Raw genomic sequence first — 17,308 nt, 5'->3', positions numbered from 1 at the left:
TGCATAAGAGCCTAACCAATGGTTAAGTTCAACAGGGGGTTGGGGCATCCATGGGGAGGGGTGTGGGATGGGAATGGGGGGATGAGGACAAATATGTGACACCTTAATCAATAAAGAAATTAAAAAAAAATAAATAAAAGGCACACATATTAGGTACAAAAAAAAAAAAAAAAAGAGCTTCCCAGACAAGAAAAAGCTAAAGGAGTTTATCACCAGTATTACATGAAATATTGAAGGATATTCTTAAAAAAGAGGAAGATGATGAAGAAGAGAAAGATAAAAAATATGAACAATAAAATGGCAATAAATACATATCTATCAACAATTGAATAAAAAAATTAAAATAAGCAAACAAAATCTAATGAATACCCAGCCAGTGTAGCTCAGTGGTTGAGCATAGACCTATGAACCAGGAGGTCACAGTTTGATTCAGGGCACAGGCCAGGGTTGTGGGTTTGATTCCTAGTGTGGGGCATGCAGGAGGCAGCCAATCAATGATTCTTTTTCATAGTTGATATTTCTATCTCTTCTTCTCCCTTTCTCTCTGAAATCAGTAAACATAAAAAAATGAAAGAAATCTAATGAACAAAATAAACTGATGAATTAAATAGAATTAGAGGTATAGAGACATGGAACAGACTGACAAATCTCAGAGGGAAGGGAGGTTTTGGGGTGGGAAGAGATTAACCAAAGATATTATATGCATGTATGCATTACCTATGGACACAGATAATAGGGTGGTGAAGGCCTGGGATGGGGTGAAAACCAGGTGGAGGGAGGCGATGGAGGGAAAAAAGGGGGACATCTGTAATACTTTCAACAATAAAGATTTAAATAAATAAATTTAGATTAATACAAAAAAGAAATAAAATAATTAGAAAAACAAAATTTCACAAACTTCCAAAAAATTATTGATTCAGACAAGGATTATCAATTGGTGTTAAAACCAATAGGTAAGTGATGGTTGTAAACACTCATATAGAGCGAAAGTAACACCACATATTTTCCTTTCTAGTCTCAAGAGGGAACTGTTAACTGTAAATGAAGTGATCTCATGTCACCACCCTAAGATAGAGGGTAAATCTTAGCATTACAAATGGTTGATTACGTCTTCTAATGGAATGCGACATTAAGTACACAGCAATATAATTATGTGCCTTTATTCTTTCAGTACCTTGTATCCCAATTCAAGTATCCCTCAGAAGATCTAATCCATTCCTAAAAACATGTTGGATAGTAAATTTTTAGGTAGTGGGTGTCTGTATGGCATTATTATTATTATTATCATTATTATTGATTTCAGAGAGATGAAGGGAGGAGAGAGGTAGAAACATCAATCAGCTGCCTCCCTCGTGCCCCATACTGGGGATAGAGCCTGCAACCCAGGCTTGCGCCCCAACTGGGAACCAAACCAGGACCTGCGGGTTCATGGGTCAACACTCAACCACTGAGCCACACTGGCCAGACCTGTACAGCATTATTTTATGTATGTATGTATGTATGTATTGTACAGCATTATTTTATTTTATTTTATTTTATTTTATTTAATAAATGTTTATTGTTCAGATTATTACAATTGTTCCTCTTTTTCGCCCCCATCTTCCCTCCACCAGGTTCCTATCCCACCCTCTGCCCTTACCCCCCCCCCACTGTTCTCATCCATAGGTGTACCCTTTTTGTTCAGTCTCTTCCCGCACCCCCCACTCCCCTTTCCCCCTGAGAATTGTCAGTTCACTCCCTTTCTATGCCCCTGATTCTATTATATTCACCAGTTAATACTGTTCATCAGATTTTTTATTCCCTTGGTTTTTAGATTCACTTGTTGATAGATACGTATTTGTTGTTCATAATTTTTATCTTTATCTTTTTCTTCTTCCTCCTCTTCTTAAAGAATACCTTTCAGCATTTCATATAATTCTGGTTTAGCGGTGCTGAACTCCTTTAGCTTTTTTTTTTTTATCTGTGAAGCTCTTTATCTGACCTTCAATTCTGAATGGTAGCTTTGCTGGGTAGAGTAATCTTGGTTGTAGTTTATTGCTGTTCATCACTTTGAATATTTCTTGCCATTCTCATCTGGCCTGCATAGTTTCTGTTGAGAAATCAGCTGACAATCGTATGGGTACTCCCTTGTAGGTAACTAAATGTTTTTCTCTTATTGCTTTTAATATTCTCTCTTTGTCTTTTGCTCTTGGCATGTTAATTATGATGTGTCTTGGTGTGGTCCTCTTTGGATTCCTTTTGTTTGGGGTTCTGTGCGCTTCCTGGACTTGTAAATCTATTTCTTTCACCAGGTGGGGGGAGTTTTCTGTCACTATTTCTTCAAATAGGTTTTCAGTATCTTGCTCTCTCTCTTCTTCTGGCACCCCCATAATTCTGATGTTGGTACGCTTGAAGTTGTCCCAGAGGCTTCTTACACTATCTTCAACTTTTTGGATTCTTTTTTCTTTTTGCTTTTCTGGAGGAGTGCTTTTTGCTTCTTGGTATTCCAAATCTTTGACTTGATTCTTGCAATCCTCTGGTCTGCTTTTAGGTCTCTGTAAAAAAAAAAAAAAAAAAAAATATATATATATATATATATATATATATATATATTTTAAATTTCTTTATTGATTAAGGTGTCACATATTTGTCCTCATCCCCCCATTCCCATCCCACACCCCTCCCCACGGATGCCCCAACCCCCTGTTGAACTTAACCATTGGTTAGGCTCATAAGCATGCACACAAGTCCTTTGGTTGATCTCTCCCCCCTCCCCCCACCCTCTCCTATCCTCCCTCTGAGGCCCGATAGTCCGATCGATGCCTCCTTGTTTCTGGTTCTGTTCTTGTTCATCAGTCTATGTTGTTCATCATTTCCCCTAGATGAGCGAGATCATGTGTCACTAGAGATATACTTATATGAACTGAATGTGAGACGAGCAATAATAGTTATGCTGACAGGCAAATGAATCAGTCTGTAGTGAGTTTCTTTCTGGACCAACAGTTCTTTTGAGACCCAATATCAATGTCCACCAGTTCCTTATGTGTACATGTCGGCACTGACCCCTCAGCTCTGGATGGTGGACAAATGGTGGTAATGCAGGTTCGATTCCCTCTGGTTGGGTCTCAACCGGACCCAGGGGCACGGCTTCATCCGGACCCAGGGGCACGTGGCCTCACCCGGACCCAGGGGGTGCGTGGCCTCACCTGGACCCAGGTGCGCGCGGCTTCCCCCGGACCCGGGACCCAGCCTCACCCGGATCCAAGGGCACATGGCCTCACCCGGACCCAGGGGCATGTGGCCTCTCCCAGACCCAGGGGCGCGTGGCCTCACCCGGATCCAGGGGCACATGGCCTCACCCGGACCCGGGATCTAGCTTCACCCGGACCCAGGGGCGCGTGGCCTCACCCGGACCCAGGGGCACGTGGCCTCTCCCAGACCCAGGGGCGCGTGGCCTCACCCGGACCTAGGTGTGTGCGGCCTCACCCGGACCTGGGACCCAGCCTCACCCGGATTCAGGGGCATACGGCCTCACCTGGACCCGGGATCCAGCTTCACCCGGACCCAGGGGCGCGTGGCCTCACCCGGGCCCGGGACCCAGCCTCACCCAGGTCCAGGGGCACACGGCCTCACCCGGACCCAGGATCCAGCTTCTCCCGGACCCAGGGGCGCGTGGCCTCTCCCAGACCCAGGGTCGCGTGGCCTCACCCGGATCCAGGGGCCCACGGCCTCACCCGGACCCGGGACCCAGCCTCACCTGGATCCAGGGGCACACGGCCTCTCCCAGACCCAGGATTCAGCTTCACCCGGACCCAGGGGCGCATGGCCTCACCCGGACCCAGGGGCGCGTGGCCTCTCCCAGGCCCGGGACCCAGCCTCACCCGGATCCAGGGGCACACGAATATATATATATTTTTTATCTCAGTCTGTGTATGCTTAATTTCTAGTTGATCCTTTTTCATATCCTCGAGGGTCTCGTTAAATTTATCAGCCTTTTCTAGGAAATTCTTGAAAAACCTTATAACTGTGGTTCTGAACTCTATATCCATTCTTTTGCTTTCCTCCATTTCCTTCATTTGTGGCCTGCCTCTTTGTCTCCGCATTTTAGCTGCTTCCCTGAGTTGATGGAGTTGCTTTGTGTGCTAGGAGTCCTAGCAGGGCCCAGTAGCTCAGCCTCCCCAGTTACCTGAGGTGGACACTCTTGGTGCAGCCCTTTGAGGGCTGTGTGTGCCGTCTTGTTGTGGTTAAGCCTTGATTGTTGTTGGTATCACTGGGAGGAGTTGACCTCCAGGCCAATTGGCTGTGAGGATCAGCAGTGTCTCCGCTGGTAGGGCTTCTGTGCTCAGCTTGGATGGGGCAGAGTCTCAGGGTAGAGCAGACACCCTTGGTTTCCCATCAGCCCCGCCCTACGAGGGCCCTGTGTCTCCATGTCCCATAGCAATGGCTGCGCGCACCTCTGAGAGAAGGATGTTCTCGAGTTTTGCCTACTGCCAGACAGTCCAGTTTCTCCCCGAATGAGTGTGAGTACCCAAAGTTTCACCCGGTGCTGGATTTCAGTGCAGTCAGAAGGTTTTGTTTTCCTTCTGAGGGAGAAAGCTAGCCACTGGGAGGGCTTTTGTGCTCAGCTTGGATGGGGCAGAGTCTCAGGGTGGAGCAGACAGCCTTGGTTTCCCATCAGCCCCACCCTACGAGGGCTCTGTGTCTCCGTGTCCCGTGGCAATGGCTGCGCGCACCTCTGAGAGATGGTTGCTCTCGAGTTTCGCCCACTGCCAGACAGTCCAGTTTCTCCCCGAATGAGTCTGGTACCCAAAGTCTCACCCGGAGCTGGATTTCAGTGCAGTCGGGAGGTTTTGTTTCCCTCCCGAAAGAGAAAACTAGCCGCGTGTTAGCTGCCCACCCTCTCCACGTGCCGCGAGTAAGCCAGCCGCGTATTCAGCCGCCCGCCCTTTCCGCGTGCACGGGTCTCCACACCTCCACAGCTCCTCTGAGTCTCAGTGTCCTTTTCTCTTTCCTTCTAGTTGTAGAATTTCCACTCAGCCAGCTTTCCCGTGGTTCTGGGTGATGTCCGCTCTGTCTTCTAGTTGCAGTTTTAGAATTGTTGTGTGAGGCCAAAGTATAGGTGTTTACCTTATGCCGCCATCTTGGTTTCTCCTGCACAGCATTATTTTAAAGGGGAAAATATTAATGTATTCCCAGCACATCTAAAAACCCCAACCAATTTCCCTCAGTACTTGAAACACTTTAAATATATATGTAATGACCAGGTATTTCTGCTTAATATAAGGCCTTAAAACACCAGTTACCTAATTGGTCAACACTTAATTGACTCACTAATGAGTTTATTTGTGCAAGAACATAACAGGATACAAATCATGTTTTCCTTTTAAGTGCAACAAATGTGTGCTATAATGTAAATGAACAGTGAAATAATGCTGAAGACACATAATGAAGGCAAATGACACTTAGCAATAATAAAATAAACAAGGCAAGGTTTTAAACATGGTTACTGAAGATCGAAGTGTTTCCTGGGTGAAGTTTGGAGGTGAGAGGGGATGAAGCTGTAGTCGATGCTGCCAGTTGAGCGGTGGGAAAGGAGGTGAATGAGCTTCGGGAGTGAGTGAATGGTCAGTGTCAGGTTCGCTCATGTCCGGATCCAGGAAGCTGGTGGATGGTCTGCTTGCCTTGGCAGTGGAGTCTTCAGAAGCGAATCACCTTGTGAAAATACTGACAAAGCATGACGAGAAACTCAAAATGGCCCAAATGGGCAAGTGTTACACTCCCCTTGCTCGTGCTGTGCTTCTGAGAACCCTAGACTGTGCTGGAAATTGCATTTTTTAATATGATTTTTCTGCTCTTGTCACAATTATGATCTTTTCCAAGCCACAGAAATCGTCCTGTCTACATGATCTAAAACTTCCTTGAAACATATTTTGTCAAGAATTAGTCTGTAGGGCTGCCATTACAAACGACCACAGGCTGTGCGGCCTAAACAGCAGATATTTACTTTCTCACAGTCCTGGAGACCGGAAGTTCAAGATAAGATGCTGGCAAACCTGAGACTTGCAGACCACCTTCTTCTCACTGGGTCCTCACGTGGCCTTTCTCTGTGCGTGGACACTCGTGGCATCTCTATTCTTACTCGGACATCAGTCCTGTTGGATTAGGGCCCACCGCTGGGGCCCCATTTCGCCTCACGTACCTCTCTAAAGGCCCGGTTTCCAAATGCAGTCACATCGAGTGTTACGGCCTTCAACACACAAATTGTGTGGGACACAACTCAGTGCATGACATTCCTCTCCTTCCAACTTAGATCTTTCCGGGATTATTCCTCCCAATGGAATGTGTTTCTTGGAAGGATCTTGATAAACTTTCCATGATCAACTTCATTTAAATAATGTTTTTATTTTCTCACACACAGGAAGTAAGGTATTCATAGTCAATGAAATTGTGTGCCTGGCCATGTATATTCTTTTTATGCTTTCACCTCTTAAAAAACTTTATCAGTTTCAATATAGATGTACTCTCATGCCTTTCCCTCCCCTCTCTTCTTCCCCCACAGGCATGCATCTCCTGAACTCTAAAGGACCCCACAAGACTTGCAATCAGGGGAGCAATGGGCAGTGGCAACTTGTCCCAGGCTAACCCCTGAACCTGTCCCCAAGGCCCTTTTCTCTGACTTCTCAGTGAGCCAAAGCAGCCCCACCTACGCTCACCTGTTGCTTCTTCTGTCCTAAGTCCTTCCTTGTTTCACTGTCCCAGTTTTCATAAACATCCTCTCAAAATCACCTGGACTCAGGTGAAACTTGTCCTGAGCGAAGTCAAGAACCCACACACTCCTGGCCTGCCATAGGCAGACCCACTCAGGGCAAGGTAGGTCCCCTTGCTGGTAACAAAATTCATGTATAGTGTATTGTACTTCATACATTTTTATGTATGAATAATCTATACTAATAAAAGGGTGATATGCTAATTAGGGCGGATGTCTTCTGGATGACCTTCCAGATGTCTTTCTGGACAAAGCCGCAGTGGCTGTGAGGGCCAAGGCTCAGGCAGCTGTGGGCGAAGAGCCCAGGCTCAGGCCAGCAGTGGCAGAAGCAATGGGGTAATGGAGGCGGCGCCTTCCCCTGATCTGCCAGGTTGCCTTCTGCAGAGGGAGGCCAGACTGCAGCTTAGGCTGGGGCAGAGACAGAGGTGGTTAGGGGTGATCAGGCCAGCAGGGAAGCAAGTTAGGGGTGATCAGGCCAGCAGGCAGAGGCAGTTGGGGCGATCAGGCAGGCAGGCAGAGGGGTTAGGGATGATCAGGCAGGCAGAGGGGTTAGGGGCGATCAAGCAGGCAAGCAGGTGAGCGGTTAGAAGCCAGTGGTCCTGGATTACGAGAGGGATCAGGCCTAAACCAGCAGTTGGACATACCCCCTGGGGTCCTGGCAGTCAGACATCCCCTGTGGGGTCCCAGATTAGAGAGGGTGTAGGCCGGGCGCTGAGGGCCCCCCCCCCATGAACAAATTTCATGTACCAGGCCTCTAGTCCTATATAATAAAAGGCTAATATGCAAATTGTCCCCTTGGGAGTTCGACTGACAGGGAGTTTGACCACTCACTATGATGTGCACTGACCACCAGGGGATGGCGCAGAATGAAGGAAGGCCTTGGCCGGCAGCCTGAAGGCCCCAATCGGCCCTGATCACTGGCGAGGCCTAGGGACCCTACCTGTGCATGAATTTCATGCACCGGGCCTCTAGTACATAAAATAAACACATACGAACAATACATTTTTATGTCTGAATAATGCACCATGTTCTGTGTATCCATAGTATAACATTTGGGTAGTTTCCACTTTTTGACTGCTTTGGTTAATGCTGCTGGGAACATTGATGTACAAGTGTCTGTGTAAGTCCTTGCTCCTCATTCTTTGGACTATATACCCAGAATTGGTGGATCATATGGTAATTCTGTTTAAATTTTTTTTGAGGAACTGCCATTTTGTGTTCCACAACAGCTGCACCATTTTACATTCCCACAAATATTTGCCCATCTTATTTTTGTGTGAAGCCTGAATTTATTTCAATTGTAAAATGCTCAAGAGACTTTTAAAAGGCCCAAAGGTGTCCAAGTTAATTTAAGACCATCCTGAGGTAGTGAACGTCAGTTTCTCCTTTTGTGAGGCATCAATTTGATCCTGGTTAATGAAACACCTCGGTAACTCTAGTTGGATGGTGGCGATTTCCTGTGGCTCCCAGTATCTGTCATAAATGGCTACCAGGTTATGAACAATGAAAAACGTTAATACCAAAAGTAATCCTCTGCAGATTCTGCTTGAATATCCTTTCTCATGATTCTTCACAGCCAAGCCCCGTGATGACCAGTTTGAGTAGCGGAGACCATGATGAGTGTCACCAGCGAAGACTGGTATGAAATCAGCTCTTTCAGAAAGAAACCAGCAAACACCCTCCGAGATGAAACACCACAACATCTCGCCATTTTAAAATTGGGTTGTTTATCTTTTGGTTGTTGAGTTGTAAGAGTGTTTTATATATTCCGGATAATATGTATGTATGAAGTATTTTCTCCCATTCTATGGGTGGTCTCATTCTCGTGATAGTGTCTTTTGATGAGGTTCACTTATCTATTTTTTGTGTTTCTTGCACTGGTGTCATATTTCAGAAACCATGAACAAATCCGAAGTCATGAAGGTTTCCCCTAAGTTGGCTTCTAAGGTTTTTATAGTTTTAGCTTTTAGTTTTAGGTCTTTAATCAATTTTGAGTTAGTTTTTGCATATTGCATTGGTTAAGGTTCCAAATTCATTATTTTGCATGTAGATACTTTGTCAGTGTGTGTGTGTGTGTGTGTGTGTGTGTGTGTGTGTGTGTGTGTGTTTCTTGAATCTGTAGTTTTGATGTTTATTAATGACTGGGGAAATTCTCAGCCATTGTTCTGTCAAATGTTGCTTCTACCACATTCTCTGTCTTTTCTAGAATTCCAGTTGCACCTATATTACACTTTTTACCATCTCTTATAGGTTTTCTTCTGCTCTTTTTGTGTTTTTCATCTTTTAACCTCTCTGCTTCAGCCTGGTTATTTTCTACTAACCCATTTTCCTATTCACTAATCTCTCTTCAGCTATGTCAGTTCTGCTGTCAAATTATTGTTATTAATTTCATTTATTGTATTTTACATTCTAGAATTTAAATTTTGTTTATATATTCAAATTTTGTAAAATTCTCCATTGTGTCATCTTTTAAAAAACTTTTTACTGAGAGGAATGAAGAGGGAGAGAGACAAGGAAACATCAATGATGAGAGAGAATCATTGATTGGCTGCCTCCTGCATGCCCCACAGTGGGGATCAAGCCCACAACATGGGCATGTGCCCTGACCAGAAATCGAACCATGACCTCCTAGTTCATAGGTCAAACCTCAATCACTGAGCATCACAGGCTGGGCAAAATTTTGTTTGTTCTTATTTTTATCTAGCCTTTCTTGTCCTTGGTGGGAAGGTTAGTCTGCTGTAAGCCAGTCCATCACAGCTTAAAGAGGCAGTCCCTTCACTTTGCACCCCTTTCCTTGCTTTATTTTGCACGTTATTTCTGGCTGATTGACATCTTTCTTTAAGTGTTTATTTGTTGTCTGTGTTCCCTCACTACAATGTGAGCTTCATGAGAACGGGCAGTTGATTGTCTTGTTCATCGCTGTGATGCTAGGACCTAAAAGAGTGGCTGGTATATAGTAGGGCATCGATAAATATTTTTAAACTAGAGGCCCAGTGCATGGTGGTGGTGGTGGGGGTCCCCTCAGCCTGGCCTGCACCCTCTCACAATCCGAGACATCCCTCTTGTAATCTGGGACCGCTCACCCCTAACCGCCTGCCTGCCTACCTGCCTGCTCAGTGCACGTCATAGTGACCGGTTGTTCTGGTCTTTCCAATGTAACGGTTGCTTAGGATTTCATATAGATAGATGTTGTAATAGCCTTACAAATAAGTTGTAAAAACGTACCTTTTATTTTTTCTGGACCTGCTTATTATCTGTTTATTAACTCTCAGCTCCAAACCTGTGCTTCAGTGCTTGCTCTGCAGTAATGCACTGGGCTGTGTAAGCACTTCTTCTCTGCGGTGAGCCTGATGGAGCGGGCACAGGACGACTGTGCAGGAGGAAGGGAGTTTTTCTTCCTGGTTCCAGTGCAGTTTGCTTTCTGATCCCGCTCCATGATCTATCAGCAATGTGAACATGTGTGTGTTTGGGGGCAGGGGAACCAGCCAGGCGTGCTCTGCTCCAGCTGTGTGCTAGGCAACCAGGCCCTCAGCCACCATGAAGCCCCAGTGAGGGCCACGTGATCCCTTGCTGCTGCCCTCCCAATGCAGAGACAGCACACGGCCGGCCTCATGCCCAGGGTGGTGCCCTGACTCCCTCTGTGTGCCCACCCACCAGCCTCAGCTCACTGCACCCTGGAGGGCTGTTTCCTGTTTGCTTGGTGATTGCTAACTAGCTCTGGCCTGGGCAGCCCAGCACACTTTTCTGCCATCCACTGAGCTGCAAACACGCCTTCTCCATCAGGGCCTGGCCCACAGCCTTGGGGACTCTCCCTCGGCTCTAAGATACTTTTTAGAATCTCCTTCACATCTCTATCGTTACTACCTTATTGTTTAACAATTCTCTGTATTAAACTACACTGTTTTCATTACTATGTGGTTTCTGTCTCTTGATTGGAGACAGAAAAATGGGCACTGGACAGAAACCGAATGGCACCTGTAGTAGGATTCAATGTTCTCTTCTCACCGATAATCAAAGAGGTTTAAATAAGGAAAGATGTATTCTGCATTTATCAGATTGGCCAAGGTTAAAAGGAATGGCGGTACCCTTCCCAGGGGGAGCAGTTTGCCCTCTGGTGTCTGAGGACACAGTTTTCTCCACTTGAAGACCCTGTGGCATCCTCAGCACCCTCCTCGGGACCCGCCACAGCCATCCCCCGTTGCCACGAGGCCCACACGGAGTGTCAAACCTATAGCAGGCTGCTCCCTGTGATAGGCCAGTTAGGGGTGCAGGAGCCGCTTGAAGATGGGCTCTATTCCACGGTAGCACAGGCCAGTGGAAGCACCTAACCATCAGAGACAGGTGGGCACCCCACCCCTAGAGGATGTCTCCTTCTCAGCTCAGCTGGGCCTGCAGAGATCTCCGGGGGTAGCTCACTCCCATGGCGTCCCAGCAATGAGCCAGAGAGCCAGCCTACGAGGCTATTGCTTGATCTCTGTAACGAGAAAGCCTGGGTGTGGTGCCAAAAGCCCGACTTGAGTTCCCAGAGTGGAGAATGGCACCCTCCTACCCCAGGTCCAGGCTTAAGTCAGTTCACAGACCCAGAGCCCTTTGCAAAGGTCAGCTTCCCTTGAAGAGGGACCTTGCGCCACCTTCACAAGTAAACACTCTGATCTCCCTCCAGCGCCCCCAGGGGACCGGGGCCAGTTAACGGAGTAAGTGTGCCCGGGGGGAGGGAAACACCCAGACCTGTCAGGGTTATGAGACACTGGCTCTGAACCGATGCCAGTTCCTTGTGGCTCAAAATGCCACTGTGGCCACCACTCAGAGGAGGGGTCTGTGGTGGACAGGTGAGAGGTAGGATCTCAACCAAAGTCTGAGTCTCTCTGGCCCAGTTGGCCACGGACTCACCCTGTGGTGAGTTCCCTAGTTCCGGAAAGTGTAATTGGAATAGATGCACGTGGCAACTCACAGAATCCCGCCGCTGGCTCTGGCCTAGGCGGTCGTTACGGTAGGCAGGGCTAAGTGGAAGCCTCTGGAACTTCCTCTACCCTTGCCAAGATGGTAACCAAAGCCATACTGCACTCTTGGGGGAAATGCAGACATTAACACCCCCACCAAAGACTTGAAAGAAGCAGAGCTAGTGATTCCTAACCCTTCGAATTTACTCAGAAAAATGACTGGGACTAACGTAAACTCAATCTGGTGGTGTCTGCCTGCAGCTGCTCTCCAGATGTAAGATGTAGTCTCTTTACTGGAGGATCTTTCACTTTAGGTAATCATTGGCTTTAAAATCTCAAAGTTGTTAAGATATAATAAATAGATGCAACTAAAATGAGGGATTAATGATAAAGCTTTTCAGTCATAATTATAAATGTCCTATATAATAAAAGGCTAATATGCAAATTGTCCCCTCTACCTGGAGTTTGACCAGGAGTTTGACCAGGGGTGCGGGGCCAGCCGGCCAACCTCCCCTGTCCCCTCCCCCCAGCTGTCCGGATACCACGCATGCACGAATTCGTGCCCTTGGCCTCCAGTGTTAGTAACGAAAGTCCGGTCGCTCAAGAGGAGACTGGCTGTGCTCTCTGCTGGGGGAGGGGCCAGTCGTCCTTCTCCCTGTAAAGGCAGAGAAGCCTACAAGAGAGAAGCGCAGACAGAGAGGGGATCCCTTGCCTTGCTGTCCCTTCCCTATGCGACCGGGGACAATCTGAGGGAACATCCAAGATGGTGATTTACAGTCCCGCCCCCCGCCCCTCAGGAGGAGGTCTGTCCTGATAAGGCTCCCACCGGCCCTGAGGCCTCCGCACCCCCAGGAACCAGCTTTGTGAAGGAGCTGGAGCAGTGGGGGGGGAGGGGGGGGGGTTAACGCCTCTGCTGGAGGACCCACGTGGCGCAGCTGGCCAGCCAGCCCCACTTTGGGGCCCACAAGTGTGTACGCAAACCTGAGTTAATGTCTATCTCGGGAATACTGTTCTCAGGAAAGGAAGGGGAAATGATTCAAAGGCCGGGTATGGCTATCTGGGAAAGGGAGCATATGGGTCACGGAGGAAAAGGAAGGGACCCTCACTGAGCCTTTAGATCCCAAGGCCACATTCTCCCCCCTTCCCAAAGAACATGTTATCACTGAGGAAAACAGTTACTTACCTACAAGGGAGCTCCCATGCGGTTGTCAGCTGAAGAAAAGGGTGAGGGGGAAGGGAGCAGGCTCTGCAGCCTGTTCCCAGACCTAATTCTGGATTGTGAGTTCTGTCCGCGGCCTTGGGATAGACCTGCATAGGCTGTGGTGAAGAGCAGATAAATGAACGCATATGAAGGTCTGTCTCAAGTCCAGGTGAAAATAAAATCACAATGAAAAGAATATATAAAGGGCAAGAACAGTCTACCAGTCATGCTGTGTGTAAAGACAAAAACAAAACAAAACCCCATAAGAGTGACATGCTTAAACCATCAAAGTCTGGCAAGAATTACACAAGGGAGTGATATTAAAACTCTCTTCCGTGGACCAGGCACTTTGCTCATATTATCTTCAACTTCATAACAATGGCAAGGGAGGGACAGTCCGGTTTCACACACAAAACGGCAACAGGGTCATCATTTACAGCTCACTGGGGAAGCCCCGTTAACCCAGACCTGAATGATTGTAAAGTTCATGCTCTTTCAAACCCAGCCCATTGGCCCTCAGAACAGTTATTGGGGGGAGGACTGAGAAACTCACCATTATTTTTTCCTAGTTTCCGTTTTAATTTAGGCCAGTTACCCTAATGGATCATAAAAATGTGTTAAATAATTAACAATAAAGGAAAAAAGAATGCATAAAAGTACAAAAGAATTGCATTTTAAGTAGAGACATTTTAGTTTTTAATTTTCTTTCATTTTTCCAATTAGGATTTTGTTTGTGTACAAAAAAGGCAATTAACAGGAAGCTTACTTATGAGAAATCTCTAGAGTTCCCAGAATCCAGTAAAAATGTATCTGAGCCGAGCGTTCCAGTGCGACACAGCAAACCAGTGTAAATTCCAGCCCTTAGCGAGGCGCTGGTGCCTGTAGCTTTAACACAAGCAATTTTACTCAGCAAACCGGAAACATCAGGGCTGATTGGTGGCAGACGTTTCATAGTCAGGCCTGTGACCAGGCCCAGGCAGGCTGCTGGGAGGTGCGCAATGCTAGGGCCTGGGCTGTGGGCGCCCCAGGCTGAGATTCCGACCTGCCAGGGTGTTCAGCAATTGCCAACTGAGTTAAATAGCATCAGCATAAATTACACCTCGCGTTTGGAGTTAGATCTGGTTGTTGTTTTTTAAATCATCACTCTAGGATATGCTTAGAGAGAGAGGAAGGGGGAAGGAGGGAGAGAGAGATTGATGTGAGAGAAACGTCGATGTGAGAGAGAAACATTGATCGGTTGCCTTCTGTGTGGGCCCCAATGGGGAACTGAACCTGCAACCCAGGTATATGCTCGGATTGGGAATCAAACTGGCAACTTTTGATGCACAGGACAACCCTCAACCAACTGAGCCACTCCGGGTGGGCTAGGAGATGTACTATTAATAAGGTAGATTCAACTCACTGTTTAAAACATATGGCCTTCGCCCTGGCTCTCACCCTGAGCTCCAGGCCCTCTCCGTGGGGTGCTGAGGCCTCCAGCCACTCCAATGGCCCTCAGCTCCCCACCCCACCCCCCTCACCCTCTGCCCATGACCTCTGAGGTGGCGCGGCACCTGCGAAGTGAATCCATATTTAGTTTTCAACCTGGGGCCATAGAAGGAACCTGGCTTTGCAGTCAGACCAGGCATGTCTCTACAGCTTACTGGTTTGTATGATTTGGGCTCTTTGGCAACAAAATCTTGTATTTCCTAACAAGTATCTGATGATGAACAGAGAGAACATTCCTTCTTTACCTATGTCTGGCATGTTGGTTTTGACAGTTTGCCTGATCAACTAACTGGTCAACAGATCCATTGAGCAAGGCTTCTGTTTTCATATTCTCTGTGTTGGGGAGGCTGGAATTGAAAAACCAGTGCTGCCTGGCCAGCGTGGCTCAGTGGTTGAGCATCAACCTATGAACCTGGAGGTAAACGGTTCGATTCCTGGTCAGGGCACATGCCTGGGTTGTGGGCTCGATCCCCAGTGTGTGTATGGGGGGTGTAGGAGGCAGCCGATCAGTGATTCTCTCTTATCATTGATGTTTCTATATCTCTCTCCCTCTCCCTTCCTCTCTGAAATCAATAAAAATATTTTTTTAAAAAGTAAAACCAGTGCTGATTGATATTTTTTCTCTCTGTGTGTGTATTTTTAAAAATGTTTTTATTGATTTCAGAGAGAGAAAGGGAGAGGGAGAGAGACAGGAACATCAATGATAAGAGAGAATCACTGATCAGCTGCCTCCTACACCCCCCATACACACACTGGGGATCGAGCCCACAACCCAGGCATGTGCCCTGACCAGAAATCGAACCATGACCTCCTGGTTCATGGGTTGACAATCACTGAGCCACACCGGCCAGGCTGATATAAATATAAATATAAAAATGCAGCACAGAAAGATAAAGAGATGAAAAAGGTGTAAAAGAGAGGAAGAGGCCTGGTGAATAGAGATGTCCTAACAAATGTCTGCCCGCCTCCCCGCCCCCCTAAGAATCATTGATTGGCTGCCTCCTGCACACCCCCTACTGGGGGATCTAGCCCACAACCTGGGCATGTGCCCTTGACCAGAATCGAATCTGGGGCCCTTCTGTTGGCAGGCTGACGCTCTGTCCACTGAGCCAAACCAGCCAGGGCAAAGCAGGTGCAGTTTCTAAAACTGAACTACAGAAGTTTCAGATCAAGCTCAGGAGTGAACTGGCCCTCACTGGTGTCTACATAAGCCCATTCCCAGCAGAGGATGAAACTATTGCTAAGTCAGTGCTCTCCGCTTGCTGTGGTGGGAAGTGGGATAAGGTGGAAGTTGGAAACAAGATGGCCAAAGCCGGCCAGCACCTGGGGTGTTGCACAAGAAGGAAATGAAGACCGATGCGACTTTGTAAGGAAATGCTCAGTGGTACCAACACAGAGGATCTGTGCGAACAGGCGCGCACCAGCGCTACGAACTGGGCAGGCGTTGCAAACTGGGGGACACGGGATTCCCTGATGTGGGCCCAGAGAGCACACTGCTCAGGCCTCAAGACCTACCAAGCCAAGGACACCAATTTGATGGGAACACCCGAGGAAGGAAGAAAGGAAGCAGATGTTTGTTCGGTAAGTCAGAGAGAAAGCAGCCATCTGCAAGAAGCTGGGAGAGAGCAGCAGGCCGAATCTGAGCCCCTAAGAGGGTTCACCAGGAAGAGAGAATGAAACTGGAAGAGAAGAGTAGACTTTTGAAACAAGAAATAATCTCTTTCTCTAAAGAGAAAGCTACGTCTGTATATCCTAAGAATCCTGAAACACCAACCAGAAAGAATGCATGCACCCCTATGTTCATAGCAGCACAATTTACAATAGCTAAGATCTGGAAACAGCCCAAGTGCCCATCAGTAGATGAGTGGATAAAAAGCTCTGGTACATTTACACCATGGAATACTATGCAGCAGTAAAAAAGGATCTCTTACCCTATGAGACAGCATGGAGGGACCTAGAGAGTATCATGCTAAGTGAAATAAGTCATCAGAGAAAGACAAGTATCACATGATGTCACTCATATGTGGAATCAAAATAACAAAATAAACTGACAAACAAAATACATCCAGAGACATAAGCATGCAACAGACTGACAAATCTCCAAGGGAAAGGGGGGCGGGGGACGGAAAAGGACTAACCAAAGAACTTATATGCATATATAAGGACAATAGTTCAGTGAAGGCCTGGAAGGGGGGACAGGGTGGAAGGGTCAATGAGGGAAAAGAGGGGGAATATCTGTAATACTTTCAACAATAAAGGTAATTTTTTAAAAAGCTACTTCCAAGATATACCAGAACAAACAAACAAACAAGATAGAGCAGAACCGGACCCGTGTGCGGTCCGTGGGAACCTGAAGAACCAGGGCGCGAAGAACTCCATCTTACGTAAAACAAGGGTCCCTGGTCACAGAGGTCACACAAGCAAAGGTTACTAAATGTGGGGCGTTCTTGCTGTATCACTTACTCTGTACCTGGCAGATAGCACCGTTCCTGCCGTTTGTGGGAAAATACTTTTGAGGATGAGGTCAATACGTAACCCAGAGTGGGTGTCCACTACTGTTAGGTTTTACGGTGAATCCAGGTCGTTTCTCCTGCCGCCCGCTTACTGCGCCTCTGCCGAGAGCTACGGGTCAGAGCAGTGTCGGCGCCTAACTCACCCGCATCATGGCCCATTGCATCACATCCCAGATGAACCTTTTCTGTGCGAACACTAAAGGGAAAATTTTGGGAATATGTTTTAAAATGTATTATGAACCTGAAACTCTAACCTCTCGATAGTCTTATAGAACTTTTTATTTATTTATTTTTATATATACTTATCCAGGGGTAACATGATCCTAAGCTTTTGTATCAAATTTTAGATAACATGATGGCTTTTCTATGCTTCGGTATGCCTTATTGTGGTTGATGAAACAAAATATGTCTACAAGTGAAA

At 47.0% G+C, this 17,308-nt stretch overlaps 1 protein-coding gene across 1 annotated transcript in view; it reads left to right on the top strand.

Annotated features, from left to right (window-relative positions):
* Window positions 1-8,440, top strand: part of ZBTB9 (zinc finger and BTB domain containing 9) — a 28,244-nt gene extending 19,804 nt beyond the window's left edge. The window contains exon 3 of the mRNA XM_079781465.1: window positions 8,322-8,440. The gene's annotated coding sequence lies outside the window, so the exon portion shown is untranslated. The remainder of the gene's footprint in view (window positions 1-8,321) is intronic.
* The last annotated feature ends 8,868 nt before the right edge of the window (window positions 8,441-17,308 follow it).

Source organism: Cnephaeus nilssonii (genome assembly GCF_951640355.1).
Source record: "Cnephaeus nilssonii genome assembly, chromosome: 9".
NCBI classification, from domain to species: domain Eukaryota; kingdom Metazoa; phylum Chordata; class Mammalia; order Chiroptera; family Vespertilionidae; genus Cnephaeus; species Cnephaeus nilssonii.
The sequence above is the reverse complement of the archived record's forward strand: the minus strand, read 5'-3'. Positions and strand labels throughout refer to the sequence as shown.